At 39.4% G+C, this 15,947-nt stretch overlaps 1 protein-coding gene across 3 annotated transcripts in view; it reads left to right on the forward strand.

The window, feature by feature from the left end:
* Gnao1 (G protein subunit alpha o1) overlaps positions 1 to 15,947 on the forward strand; it is a 164,363-nt gene that overhangs the window by 50,917 nt on the left and 97,499 nt on the right. The gene's annotated exons all lie outside the window — the stretch shown is intronic.

The raw sequence follows: 15,947 nt of genomic DNA on the forward strand, positions 1-15,947 counted from the left end.
TATATATAAAGATTAACTCAAAATTGATCAAAGACCCAGTGGAAAGACAAAAGCTATTAAGTATTGGGGTAAATCTTCATGAAATTTGACCATTCCAAAAGAAACAAAAGAAAAAAGAGGAAATTAAATTTTAAAATTTAAAACTTTTATATTTCAAAAGATATCATGAAATATAAAGACAAGAATAGGGGAAGTATTTGTAACTCAATTAACATACATGGAATTTGTATAAAGAATATATCAAGAACTCTTACAACCTAGTAATAATGATGAATAATTTTAAAATATGCAAAGGATCTGAATCATAGGCACCTCTCTTAAAAAATATACAGATCTCCAATAAATACTTGGAAAAATGCTTGGTATCATTAACCATTAAGGAAATGCAAATGAAAACTACAGATAGTACTTAATAGCTACTAGGATGGTTACATTAAAAAGGTGAGGTGACTAGTATTGGGTGAAGAGGTAGAGAAATCAGAACTCTTACAGCACTATTGATAGGAATGTAAAATGGTACAGCTACTTTGTGTTGTTTTGTTTAGTTTTAAATAGAATAAAACCAAGCCAAATAAAACAGAATAGAGCCAGTCAAAAGAAACCAAGTGTAAGTGACTCAGGATTTCAAAGCAAGCTAATAGGAAATCAACAGTTGTTACCATAATGCCTCTTGTTGTCTTCAAAATAGCTTCAGACATGCTAAAACAAAACAACAGAATAGAACCAATAAAAGCAAAACAATGAATGCAGTACAGGACCTTAAAACAAAATAATAGTCCAAAATGGCTACCGTAAAATATGTTATCTTTTAAATATCTGCCCATGCCATCAGATATAATAAAATCAAACAAGATGAGACAGGATAAAACCCAACCAAACAAAACAATGAGGATGATACAGGATTTCAAAACAAGATAATAGGGAATTCACAATAGCTACCACCTACAGGAGGAGATCCCCCATCTAGCTCTGCATATTGTTATCCTTTAATAGATAATTAGAGTCGGTGAAACATTAAACACTACAAGAATTAAGTTGCATTTTACCTCATTAGCTATCATCACAGCCTGTGTTTCTCTGGATCAGCTGGTTGCTTGTGAGGAATGGGGAACATTGGCTTTTCTTGTCTCCCTGCCCATGTGCTGGAGGGGCCTGGCATCTGGTGCTCCCCCATCACCCTACACATGGTGCTGACTCACAGGAGGTCTTACCTTCTTGTTGACTTCTTGTCCTCCCTCACAGTCCAGTGTGAGGGCTGGGTACAGCTACTTTGAAAAATAGCCTCACAGTTCTTCAAATGCTGAAACACAGATTTACATTATAATTCAGCATTTTCATTTCTAACTATATACCTGAGGCAAAGAAAAAGTAGGTCAATGTAGAAACTTGTACACAAATGTTTATGAACTATTATTGATGATAGTCAAAAGGTAAAAACAACCAGAATGATCAGAAAAATAAATGAGGTCTATCTCTTCAATGAAATATTATTTGAACATAAATAAAATATACTACAATGCAAATAAGCCTTAAAAGTCTTATATTAAATGAAAGCAGCCAATCACCAAAAACTACATATATTTTCATTTATGTAAAAGTCCAGAATAGGGAAACTAATAGAAGCAGAAAGTAGATTACTGGTTTGTTAGGGATGGAAGGGGAGAGGGTACAAGCTCTCTTTTGAAAGATATATGTTCCAAAATTGACTATGATGATAGTTGAACATATTTTTGACTGTACCAAAACCCATTAAATTGTGTGTTTTAAATAGTTCAGTTCTATAGTGTGAATTATATTTCAATAAAGCTGTTTAAAAAAACATTTATTGAATACCAGGGGCACAGTCCTAAACATTTTACCTATATAAAGCATTTTATTTTCATAACTACCCAATGAGGTAGGCCCTGTTGTACAAATATCCCCAATTCATATCCAAGGAAACAGAGGCTGAGTGGTTCAAGGTACTATTGTAATTACCTTCTAGCACATAAGGGTCAATAGGCACTGAACTTAAAGTGTTGTCTGTAGTGACACAGCTAGAACTAAGCCAGAATTGCAGTCTGCTTCAGACCCTTACTTTTAGGTGCATCTACTACTATTGATACTACGGATAAAGAAAGGGGCTCCTATGCTTGAGGAACAATAATCTGCTTGAATTTGTGTAGAAAAGGGAAAGAAAGTGAAGAAACATCATCTGGATGTCATCTGTACTAATTCAGTTGAGACGTTTGTGCTCCTGGGCCTCAGTGACTTCATCTTTTAAACTATGTCTTAGGCTAGATGCAAGTAGTCCCATCCTGGGATTTTTGAACACAGTAATGTCAGTCTGTGAGCAAGCCTTAGCATTAAAAAAATCTAGCTGGGATCCTATCTGTGATCAGGCCTTGTAGGCTAATGAGGCCGTGGGGCATCTTTGCTGTTGGTTGGAATTACATCCAACAGAGTGGTAACCCTAGTTACCTCAGGCTGATGAGAAGTTCTGATTAGCAGTTGTGAATCTGGCTGTGCTTAACAAGAGTAAGAAATCAGATCCCTCATTGTTTGAGAGGGGTTGTATAGTGGGACAATCCTTACCAACCTGTGTTCTGGAGTTGCTGACGGAGAAAGTCTGCTTGGGGCATAGGGCTTCCACCCCTTTGGCAAACTGAGATTCTTCAAAGTCATTTGGCCCCCATAAACTTGCTTTCCCTAACTCCACCCAGTGAGGCCTTTTCTTGCTACATAGGAGTTCCCTGTGGCAGCCAAGCTGCAGTAGGCTGGGAGGTTTAGCACCCACAGCCAGGCTGGGCAACTGCCCATGATGGAAGCACCCCTGAAAGAAGAAAAAGGAGGCCCACCATTGCTCAGAACCACACTTCCTGTTGTAGAAACCCCTAGCCCTGCTATGGCCCATGCCTGGATGCTGCTTGAGGATGATCAAATTCAGTGTCTTCAGGTTATTTTACAGCTCAAGGAAATTTCCCAGCTGAGAGCTGAAAAGGAGGAGGAACCAATGTGTTGGTGAAGAAAGTCCAGCTTTGCCCAGGATTTCCCTCATAGAAAAGTGTACAGCACCACTATGCTTCCGGTGCCTTAGGGGTCCTTTTTGTCTGTGCTTTCTCATCCTCCCTCCTGTTCCCTCTGGGCCCCAGCAATCTATTCCTTCATTTCTCCCCTGCCTGCCTTCCTTTTCTGCAGCTCTTCACCCTTGTGCAGCCTCTCATCTCATTCTCTCTTTTTTTTTCCCTGGTACCAGGGATCACACTCATGATCTTGCATTTGCCAGGCAGCTGCTTACACCACTGAGCTAAATCCCCAGCCCCTCATCTCATTCTCTTCCAGAACACTTTGTAAAAAGCAGAGGTTTCACTTATGTTTGTTGACTAAGTAAATTAACCAAGCAGTTATTTTTATTATGTGATATTTTGTACATATAGAAGAATCTAAGATACCAGTGTAAGGCATGAAGAATCCAATGTCCGCTTTGCCAGCTTAAGCCTCCTATGTGATCCTCCCCAAGTGAAATCCCCTTTAGCTGGCCATTTTTCCTCCTCTGTCCCATCTAATGTGCCTGTCTACACCCAGCTCAGCTTTCCTTTGCTGTCACCACCTCCTTGACTTGGCATGGCCTGTCCACAGAGCACATAAGCTAGGTCTGACCACCCTGGGCAGAATATACCCTGTACTTACTATCTGCCTTCCCTGGGGTACAGTTTCCTTTACCTGGAATAACCCCACCCACATGTCCCACATCTCTGCCTGTCACACCCACCTTTCTTGCTAGACCGCAGAGTGTCATGGTTTTCCCAGCACCCGATTTCTTCAGGCAGCTGTGCTTCTCACTCCTCTGAGCCCCTTTAAAACATGGGTGGTTTTTCTTTTCTCTTACAGCATAGCTGTTATTTTGCTATTTTTTTATTGGGGTTAGATTTTTTCTAGATGTTTTCTCACATGTTGGATAGTTGGCTTTTTGTGACTAGCCCCATGGCTTTGAAACTGTGGAGCCTCATAGCACACCTGTGTATAACAGATATTCAACAAATAATAGGATTAGAATGGATCAAACCATCCTCCTCCAAAGCTCAGCTCACATCTTCCCTGAAATCTTGTAAAAACCAGACACTCATCTGTGCTCCTAGGGAGACAAAGGCTGTTTGGGCCAGAATGTGGTTGATGTTTGATAAATATTGGCTAGTTGATGAATATTTGCAAACAGTCTGCCCAGGATAAAGGACTGTACTCAGTACTTTCTGTGGTGCAAGGTTACTTAACCTGTATCATACTTCTTAAAGAGTAACCTTCACATAACAGATATTTAGAGTGGTGAACTAGGAATGTAAAGGCAAAGCAATTTTTGTGCATACAGATAAAATGGTGCAGTTCTCAGAAAGTCACTTGTAAAGGTTTGAAGTCTCTCTGTAGGTCTCTTTGGAGATGAGGGGTTCTGAGGAAAATTCTTATCTGCCCAGTCTCAGTTGTTCATACCTTTAACAAAACACAAACTTTGCTTTGCTTCAGACAGTACTGAGAAAAGCATGCAAGATCCTTTACAAAAATGTTTAACAGTGAAATATATTTATGCCTTTGTGCTGTCATAACAGCATTTAGAGAAATTAAGATTTAAAAATCTCTACATCTATTTCTAGTTTTCTGTACTGCCTTCCAATCCTTGTCCATGTGTATGGAAAGAAATTTTCATTTCTGCCAGAAATAAGAGTCCTGATATTACCCTATTACAAGCATCAAACCTAGTAGACAGGCTTTATGAGCACCCACTATGTGCAAAGCACTGTAGTGAGAACAGGAGACAGAGTCACCAGGTACCTGCTCTGTGCCTGGAGCTGGTCTGGTGTGTGAGTAAAAGTCACGATTAAGGAGTCTCACCTTTCAGGATGATAAAGCAGACATCAAAGCTATAGAAAAGTAGTATGTCAAAGGCGGAGGCTATAAAGAAAAAGTAAAATAAGAGAGAAGAAACTACTACTTACTTAATAAGAGAGAAGAAACTACTACATCTTTTATAAGGTTAATATTTAAGCAGAGATCTGAAAAGTCTGGACATGCTGATGCATGTCTGTAGTCTCAACTTAAGTCCAAGAGTTCAGGACTAACCTGAACAACATAGAGCAGGAGGCTTCAGCTGTGCCATGTTTGAAGCTGTGGTAGAAGTTGAGCTTTTATTTTGAGTGTATATGGAAAGTACTGATCTCATTGTGGACAACAGTCCAGGGACAAGGAATAGAAGCAGGGAGAACATTGGGGAACGTCAGGAGAAAATCTGTGGTGACTTGGACCAGAATGATAATGAATTAGGGGAGAAATAGTATATTAGTCAGGTTCTGTGACTGTTTTGAAGGGTAACGCCAGCAAGACTTCCTTCCACATTGACTGGAGTGTGAGAGAAAGGAGTCAAGGGTAAGCCTGGGTACCTGATAAAATGGAGAAGGTATGCAGAGTCTATCTCAGAAAAAGAATTCTTAAAAAACAGGAATTATATGCAAGAATTTGAGAAGAACAGGCCTGGGTGGCACAATCAGAAGTTTTATTGGAATTCTTGGAAGTGATCGTTCTTGCTCCTGAGTTTGAACACTGTCACAGTACTCTTGCCACTTGAGCTCAAATGTAGCCTCGAGATCTCTGCTCGAGAGCAGGGAACATGTCTCCTCGAGAACACTGCTACAGAAATCTACTCCTAGAATGATCCTGCTTCACTACCACTGACAGAAGATCGGAGGGAGGTGCACCCAGAAGGGCAGTGTTGGGGAGCAGGATAACCCTGCGGATTGGTATGGTCAGGAAAATCACCCAAGGAGAAGGAACTTGAATTGAGCTTTTTTTAGTTAGGGATCCTGACTGCAAATAACAGAAAATCCAAATTCAAAATGGCATTAACCATACAGGAAATTATTAATAACTCACATGTCAAGAAGTATGGAAATAAAGTGTCACAGGGTCACCCAGTGAGGCTTGTCAGGGACCTCTGATTTCATTCCGCCATTCTTTAGCGTATCAGCTAGCTCCTCTCTTCAACTCCAGGACTCACTGTTTTGCTACTTGGGTAGAGGGACTGCTAATCCCTCTTGTTTCCAAAACCCTACTGGCAAACTATCCTGGGGCCCCAAGTCTCTTCCTAAATTGTCACTCCTTAGGGTGCAGTGACATGATAAGCTTAGACCAGTGAGGAGTTCTGAACAACAGATGATAGCTGGGACTTGCCCAGCAAGGAAGAGAAGAAACATAATGGATGACTTGGTCACTAACAGTATCTGCCCCAGCCTTGAACATTCAGGAGGAATTGGTGCTGAGTAGCAAAGGAAGATATCCTAGATGGGGTGAAAAGCTTGAGCAGAAAGCTCAGAAGCATAAAAGGTACACAGGATGTTTATCAGACAAGTTGGCTGAGATGAGTTATGCAGTCTGGCAGGGAATAAAAGCCAACAAGGAACCATAACCAGAAACCTACTGGCAGTAATCAGAGGTCTTCATACCAATCTTTATAAACCATAGATCTAGAAGGACAGTACATCTCAAGGAAGGAATTCTTGAAGAACTCAAGACTTGGCCAGTTAACTAGGAAAGGCCCCTGTTAATATTCCTGCAAGCAGATTCACTTGTGGCGAAAATGGAATGTCCTTAGTTTAGATCCTGTGCTGACACTACATTTAGTGAGGTGACTCAGACAGAAAGCAGAGCACTTGGGACAGAGATTTCCTTTGGAAAACAGCCAGAAACTGATACTGATTATTGACCGTCCCTGTTTTCATTCAGATTATATATCAAACCCTTTCAGTTGCAAAGAATAGAAATCCAGCCCACACTGGTTTAAATGAAAAGGAAGTTTAGCAACTCCTGTCACTGAAAAGGACTGAAATAAGTCTATATCCAAAGTATGTGTTTGTGACTCCATGAATTATTTAATAACCCTTTGTATCTCCATGTGCAGGTTTCACTCGAACTTTGCGTCTGAAAGTTTGAAGAAATTACTTGAAATAAAGAGTTTTATACAAATAAAAAAAAAAGGATTTATCCAGACCCATATAGGTAAAAATTGGTAGTTTGACTTTGAATTTAGGGCTTCGGTTTCCAAGCCCGGTATTCTTGCTTACTTTGCCAGTAAAATTGTTCATTGTGCTGTGAGTCTACATGCATATTTTAAGAGAGAAGTTCTTAAAACAGCACAAATGAAATCAAGTTGAAGAGTCAGCTCAGGGAGTTGCCATCACTTGAAGGCTGACAATATGTAAATGGTAAAATAAAGAACATCATTAAACTCAAGGGCATGTTTTAATAACAGTTAATTAACTTTTACAAGACAATCAGCAAATATTTTCCCTCTCTGCTGAGATGGGTCCTAGGAAAACCATTTAGAATACAGAGCCCCAGGCGGTCAGTGCAAATAGGGTTTCCCCCAGCAGCCTCCTTTATAGTGAAGAGTTTGTCTGTAGAAGAATCTGCTCACCCTCCTTGGTCTCACCTTGCTGACATGCACCATCATCAGCTAATGGGGTGCATATTGGCTGACAGAATTTAATGTGCTCCTGGCTTCTCCCAGTGGGAGTTATCTCAGTACCTAGTAAGAGCATCCATTCATACTTGCCCACTATCTAGCTTTCATCCTCCAACTCCAACTCTCCCTGGTTAGCTAGGCTGCCATATTCTCTGAGAAGCAGGTGGCTGCGTCGTGGACCTTAAAGCACGCCTCTTAGGTAGGCACCTTTCCTGGGGCTCAAAACCAGAGAGGGTTTCAACCTCCAGAGACACCAGCCTCTGTCTCTAGTCTTCTGAGTCCCTGTCATATGGACAATAGATTTGTTCCTTACAGACAAAGAACAGTGGACAGAAATGATAGGAAGTAAAAGCAACCATTCTTCTATGCTCAAAGTAGAGTCACATAGAAGAGGATAGAAGAAATTCTGCCTCAAGTGAACTAACCAGGCCAGAAATATGATGCATTAAGAATATGCCTACAGGTACAAGGTGGATTATAGGTGTTGTTAATAGCTTACATCTAGATAGGGATTTAGCTCAGCGGCATAAGTGTCTGCCTTGCAAGCAGGCAGTCGTGAGTTCGATACCTGGTACCGATAAAAAGGAAAAAGACAAAAAAAAAATGTCTGTTATACGCATGGGGCTGGGGATTTAGCTCAGCGGCATAAGCGCCTGCCTTGCAAGCAGGCAGTCGTGAGTTCGATCCCTGGTACCGATAAAAAGGAAAAAGACAAAAAAAAAAAAAAAAATAGATGTCTCCCCCAGTGCATCGTGCTGTCACAGGTGTAACTTTTCAGAGGCAACTTGATCTACTGTGTGTGATGCTGGGATCAAGGAGGTGATGCTGGGATTGATTTGCAGTGCAATGCTAGGATTAAGGCTGCCCCACCCTGAATATGAGTGCTGCTTGCCCTGAGTGTGGGTAGCCTGGCTAAGATATAAGGGTCAGCAAGAGCTTCACTGGTAGTCACTGGCTTCCTCACTACTACTCTCCTTTGCGGCCTTCCTACCTTTTTCCCACCATGAACTGTTTCTCCGCTATGCTGTCCCCCTACCTTGGAGCCGACTGGACTAAAACCTCTACAAACCGAGAGCTACATAAACCTTTCTTCCTTTATCTTTCGGTGTTGGTATCCTCCTTGGTCTCAGCAACAAGAAAAGTAACCAAGACAGACGCTAGAGCATGTCTCCCTTGGGTGTTAGTGTTGGATGGCAGAACATTCACATTACAGGTGGAACAGCCTCTGTGAAGCCAGGTATTTGGATTCCAGGTTCCCAAGGCTGGTCCCCAGATGCCAGGCTGGGCACTCTTCTCAGATAGACTAGGGGATGCAGTAAGTGCTGTGCTTGCTGGCCCACCTCAGCAGGGCACCAGGTGCAGGGAGAGTAGGCCAGCATGTGGAGTTCAAGTGAGGCGGGCTCTGTAGCGCTTCAGGAAGAACACAAGCTTCTGAAACAGAAGCTCAGCTGTGTGTGACCTGAAGAAAGCAAAGTAACTCTCTTAGCCTCCACTCCATCCTCTGTAACACTGGCTCTCATGTTGTGAAATGACAGGCGGTGCACATCGACCACAGAGCATGGTGTCAGCACAGCCATTCCCCCCTACGTTCAGTAGTGAGCCTGTTCACCTCTTCCATCCCACCACATCTTCAGAGCGTTGCTTTGGGTGCCGTCCCTCTCCAAGCATTGTCATTCAAGGAGCAGCTCATCCATGTACCCTCATCAGGAAGCCCCAATGGATTCACCGATGCCCCAGTAGTCTGGCTGTTCTGTCTCACAGCAGTAGGGCTGGCCTTGTCCTCGGAAGGGGGAGTTGCTATGCGTCCTTGGTTTGTACTGGGCCACAGCTCACAGGACCCTTCTTACAGGTGGAGTCCCATCACCTAGTGGAGGTGCTGTGCTGGGGCCACATTGTCAGGCTGCAGTAGGACCTAGGGCTGGTCTTGCCTCCTGCCAGGATTTCTGCTATGGAGTTGCTCTCACCTGACCTCTGAGTGTCTGACTAGATAGCAGAAGTAGCAGCCATCATCTCTGCAGCGCGTTTGAACAGTGAAAAGCCTGGGCCTCTTTAGCCTGACCCAGGTTCCAGCCAGCTCTCCTAGGAAGCTCCACCGAAGGATTCATCTGGTGCCAGGACCTGTCACCCCCATCATTCCTCCATCTTACCCACAGCAGCATGTGACTCATTCTGCCACTTTGTCTTATCACAAAGATGAGCAGAGAGGAAGCCTGGAATGCAGAGGCTAAAGACCAGGTTTGGAGCCCCAGCATGGCTGCTTGCTGGCTGGTGACCTTGAGCAAGTGACACTCTTTTGAAATTTCTGCTTTATTGCAGAAGATGGGGGAAAGAGAATAGATGTCCTCTCTACTTAATAGTGTATGTGTGAAGGCTGAATAAGATAATGATAATTCAATTCTTATTTTCTTAAGAAGCCTTTAAAGCAAGCCAGAGGTGAATTTGAGGAATGAAAATATTTTTATAGCCCCGTGGAGCAGATGTTGGCCAGTCTTCTTATCCAGTTGGTGGTGGTGAAAGTGAGCCCCTCCCTGGACCACCCTCCTGTGTCAGTGCTAAGCTGGGTGTTACCCTTCTAGGTCTCTCTCAGTTCAGTCCCCACTAGAACATAAGCAGACATGGGCAGTCAGGTTGTGACCTCATGGACTGCAGACTTGGGCGTGTGCAGGCGTCCACGTGACATACAGGAGCCAGACTTCAGTCTCTACTCTTTCCAAGGCTGGGAATTAAAGGGAAATACCAACTTTCTGGGGGTTGAGCTTCTGATTTAAAAAAAAAGAAGACAATTTATTGAAAATCTAATTAAAATTTGTATTAAATTCCAATATCCAAAGGGGTATTTTTATAATGTTAAATGTTCTCACTCAGGAGCATATCTTTTCTTTAAATCTGCTTTTTATCGTCCAAGAAAACATTTTTGAAGTATAACATGCCTATTAAAAATATACAAATCCTGGTGTATGGCTTGATGCATTTCTACAAAGTATACACACCTGAGTATTCAGCACCCCCTTCAAAATAAATGTTCTCTCTTTTCATCCTAAGCCACTTGGGAGATTACAGTCTGACTTTTCACAGTGTAGATTAGTTGGTGTACTTCTTTTGCCATTTTATCTAACTGAATCATGTTATATTACCCTGTTTTGCTAGGTCTTCCAGTCAGTGTTCAGGTTTATCCACACCTTGGTATGTAGCTATGGTCATTTCCTCTGATGGCTGTATAGTATTCCGTTGTGTGTCTATCCATGATTCTTTTCAGTCCTTTTCCAAGGAGTTGATGGACATTGAGTGACTTTTGGTTGTGAGCTAATACCAGTAGCAAGGTTCTCAACATTTCTATACATGACTTTTAGGAACATGTACACATTTCTCTCATGGGTATAAGAATGGAACTGATGGACACTATGAATTGTGTAGTTTTCTTCTTTATAGGTTCTGTAAGTTTCTTATATAATTTATCCCCAGGTATCTATGATTTTGATATTATAACAATATCAAAAGATAGAATAGGGCTGAGGATGTGGCTCAGTGGAAAGGCTTGTGCCTTGTATGCACAAGATCCTGGGTTCAACCCCCAGCACCACAAAAAAGAAAAAAAAAGATAGAATATTCTCATTTTATTGTTTTAATTTTTAAAATTAATTTTTAATTGACCAAAAGTAATGTGTATTTGTCATGTACAATACAATATGATGTTCCAAAGTGGCTAGCTTAAGATAATTGTCATGATTTTTATTAGCACATGTTTGCAATATAAAATGACTACTTTTATTGTGGATATTTGGCACATGTTTTTAAGATTATTATTGCTAAGGAAAAATTCACATCTGAATATTTGGATCTAGCCTTTTATCAGTTTTTTTATTAATTGTAATAGATATTTTAAAAACAGTAGTGTTTTAGGTCTTCTGGATATCCAGTATCATCAAAAAGGTGGTTTTTATCTCTCATTTTACCACATTGATGTGATTTTCTGGCTTTACTACATTAGTTTTAGTAAGTTATGATAGATAATGATAGTGACTACTGCCATCTTTATCTAGTCCTAAATTTTAATTGAAATGGTTGCAGAATGTCACTGTTTACAGCTTACTTCCTGTTGAGCTTTGGTAAATAGATTTTTAAATGTTGTATAAGTAGTTTCTATTCCTAGTTTTTAATTAGAAATTATTCAAATTTTTAAACAGCATTTGTTTAGCATGTATTGATTATACATATTAGTGGGGTGCAGTGTGATATTTCCGTGTATGCATGTGCTCATCAAATCCGGTCTCCCTTTATCCACATTATGCCCTGGCCCCAGAAATGATCTGAAGTTGGCCAAGTGCCTTTTCACCTCTGTGGGCATGAACCTGTGGCTTTGCCCGCTTCCCTTGTGTTCATCACGGATAATGCTGTTGCACTACATCACAGTTCTTAAACAGATGCAGTGGTAACGTGTTGGATTCTTTTGATGCTTGCTAGATTCAGTTCAATAATTTTTAAAAGCACCCTTTGCAATAATTTTATTTTATTTTAAAGATAGTAAAATCCAACAAAACAAAACAGAACAAAGCCAATCAAAGCAAAGCAGCAAAGCTGATACAGAGAACTGCCAGGCAGGCGCTTATACCACTGAGCTAAATCTCCAGCCTCTGCAATACTTTTAGTAAATGAGAGTTGTAAGCTTGTATGCTGTCTTCTTGAGGTTTGGGTAATTAAGATTATGGTGGCTACATTGCACTGATTGGGAAGCTTGCTCTCCATCTTTTAGTATGACAGAGAATCATGTAAAGAATCTTGGAATTATCTGTTACTTAAAGGTTAAATAAAATTCAATCAGTCTTCTCCTAGCGCCATTTTCATTGGTAGCTCTTTGATCATCCATGCAGTGTTTTCTTGACAGCTTGCCTATTCAAGTGTTCCTTGTGTTGAGTCAGGTTTGGTGATTTATGAATTCATGAGATTTTAAGATTTGTGATCATAGGAATACTGTGTATCTCTTCTGCAGCTATGATTAGATCTTCTTTCTTGTTTCTCTTCTTTTTCTCTTAAATGGCCTTATTAAGGGTTATTTTTGTTTATTTACTTTTAGGTTTTGCATTTTTGTATACTTTTTACTAGTTTCCTATTTCTATTTACTATTTTTAATCTCATCAGTTTTGGCTTCTAACTTTATTAATTTAAAATTGTAGGCACTTTTGATTTGTTTGCATAATTTCTTTTTTACTTTTCATATTTCTTCATTTCATCTTTGAATTTCCTCTGAGTATAAATTTTTCTTTATTTCATGGAAACTGGTATGCACTGTTTTCTCTAACTGCTTTTTAGATGGTGGGAATTTGTTTTCTGATTTCTTCTTTAATCTTCATTTACCTAGAAGTGGGTTTCTTCATTTCTAAATAAATATTTTTCTTCTCACTTTTTTTGAGGTGAGGGTATTACATGCTGGGCAAGGGTCCTATTGCTGATCTATAGCCCAACCTTCTATCTGTATTTAATTTTCAAGTTTACTGACTGTGATCAAAGATTGCAATCTTCAAAACTTCTTTCTTTGAAAAGTTTGTTAAGGTTTAGCAAATTGACCCAGTACATGCTCAATTTTTGTAAATTCCTAAAAAGTGTCCCTTCTGTATTCAAATAATATGAGGCCCTACATATATCTAATACAACAAATTATTATATTATTCATTTTCTCTCATCTTAAGCTATGTAAAATTTTATACCAAAATTTTATTTATTCCTCTTTTAGTGAAACATGCTTTATATATTTAACCTCTGTGTTTATCTGGGTTTCTAATGGTTGTAGCTTCATAAAATGTTTTTGTTATCATCACAAATATCTTGATCCTGTGCAGTGTTCATTTCCCCTTCTCAAATTAATTTTGATGCCTCTACTTTCCTTCTGTTTGCATGTGCCTGGTGTCTTTTTACCTAGTCATTTGTTTTTAACATTTCTCTATACCTTTATTTTTAATTATTTTTCTTATGAACATCGTGTACTTAATTTTATTCCCTCCATCTTATAGCATGTTTATAATTTCCTTTCATCATTATTTCTTTTTCCCTCTTTGTGCTGATTTGAAATCGTTGTCTTGCATTTCATTTTTTTTCTGATATTAATTTCAAAGTTCTCTACTTCTCCATCTCATTAAAGGTTATATTCTTTTCCCTTTAACTCATAATCAAATACATTTCACTCATTTGAAAACAAGATAATTATTTTCCTCTCCAACAAGCTCCATTTTCTCCCTGACTTTCCATGCTTTAAAGGGATGAGATGTCTAGAATTATTTCCTTGTCCCAGACTTAAAATGAGACCTTAAAATACTTTGATTTCCTTCATCTTCAATTCTTTTGATTTTGTTAGGGTCACAGAATGTTTTTGGCTCTGGGCTGTTGCTGGAATTTCCCTTTAGTGCACTCATTCTATTTTCAGAGTCCTCATTTAGCTGTGTCCTTCCTGGAGCATCATCGTGCCCAGGCAGATTTAGGAGAAGGGAGGACACAGGTGAGGGAGCAAGCTTCGTTACTCATTTTGCTTTCCTGACCTGTTCATTTCCCTTATGTTCAGGTCTCTATTCCAATGCATTCACTGGTTGTTACTTCAAATTATTAGCCATTGATAGGATATGTGGGTGATAAACTCAGAAGTTTTATATGTCTGCAAAGATCCTTTACCCCAAAAAAGTGACAGACAGACTGTCTAAGGGGCTTTGATTCTCTTTTCTGAGCAGTCTGTAAATGATATTCCACTCTCGTTTAGCTTATAGTGTTTTGAAGAAGTTCAGTGCCAGTCTGATCACCACCTCCTCTAGGTGATATGTTCTTTTTTTTAATTTTAAAACAGAAAAAACCCCACAAAAACAACGATACAGAATTTCAAAGTAACATAATAAGAAATTAACAATGGTTAATATATTGCATATTATTATCTTCAAAGTAGTTGCTCAGATTATAAAATATAGGCATGAAAGAATAATCCAACAGTGAAGCATAAACGATTCTTTTTGATGAACTAACAGAGAGTAGGTGTACAGTTACCTGTTTTGTGTATTTATTTATTTATTTATTTATTTATTTATATAATCTTTTCCCTTCTTTCTTTTCTCCTTTTCCTCATCCCAGTTAATTGTTCTTTCCTGTTGAGCAGTTTTGTCCCCTTACACTTTCACAGTATCTATTGTACATTTTGAATCCAATTTACTCCTTTTTTTACACTAGAGAAATAATACAATATTTAAACATGCAAGTCTGATTTATTTCACGTATAAGTATGGCTTCAAGTTCCATCCATTTACCTATAAAAGCCTCAAGTTTATCCTTCTTTATAGCCGAGTAGTTCTCTGTTGTATAAAAGTACCACATCTTTTTTATCCATTCTGCGATTGATGGGCATTTGGGTTGTATCCAAGATTTAGCTATATAAATTGTGAGGCTATAAACATGAGTGCATGTATATCACTGTAGTATGATTTTTTTCAATTCTTCTGGGAAAATACCCAGAAGAGGATAGCTGGATTGAATAGGACCTCCAATCCTATTTTGGGGGGTATCTCCACACTGATTTCCACAGTGGTTGTACCATTCTACACTCCCACCAACAGTGGAAAAGGGTTCCTTTTCCCCCACAGAACCACCAGTATTTGCTATTTGATGATTTTTTATAATAGCCACTCTTTCTAGGGTGAGATGGAATCTCAGTGTTGTTTTAATTTGCATTTCTCAAATGAACAGTGATGCTGAACATTTTCTCATATATTTATTTGCCATATGTATTTCTTCATCTGAGAAGTGCACATTCATCTCAGATGTCCATTTTTGGATAAGGTCTTTGGATTTGGGAGGCCTGATTTTTTTCAATTCTTTATATGTTCTAGATAGAAGACCTTTGCAGGGAATACGTTCTCTTTACCAGGAAGTTTTTAAGGTTTGTGTTCATAGTCAAGTTGAGAAGTTGCACCAGGATGACCTATGTATACATCTTTTTTTGTCCTTCTTCCCAGAACTTTGTAAATCTTTTAAATTTGTAGACTCGGGTCTTTGTTTTTTCAGCTCAGGGAAGTATCTTCTATTTATCATTTAATTATTAGTTGTCCTACATCAGTTCCCTTTTCTTCTTCTAGAACTCCCAGTATGCTTGGTTAGATCTCTCTGTTTCTATTCTCTGGGTCTTTTATCTTTTTCCTTATAAATTCTCTCTTTGTAGTTTGCTCTCCACTTGGAGATGGTTTTTCGTTTGGTCTGCCAGGCTGCTCATTCCCATCTCAGCAGGGACTTCTCCCCTATAGTTGCAAGACATTGTTTTAATATGTAGATCTTTTATGTCTGTTCTGAATTGCTCTTTAGGTTCCTGCAATTTTCTGTTTAAGTTGTCATTTATATCCTGGAGCAGTTGTACTTTGCTGGGCATGTGCGTTGTTTGTTCTGCTAGGTCGTCTTCTGCTAGGGCTTGGAGGGTGTTGTAAGTGTCCTTCGTTCTTTG

Source organism: Cavia porcellus, unplaced genomic scaffold (genome assembly GCF_034190915.1).
Source record: "Cavia porcellus strain 051 isolate PalLab524CR breed Dunkin Hartley unplaced genomic scaffold, mCavPor4.1 scaffold_4, whole genome shotgun sequence".
In the NCBI taxonomy this organism is placed as follows: domain Eukaryota; kingdom Metazoa; phylum Chordata; class Mammalia; order Rodentia; family Caviidae; genus Cavia; species Cavia porcellus.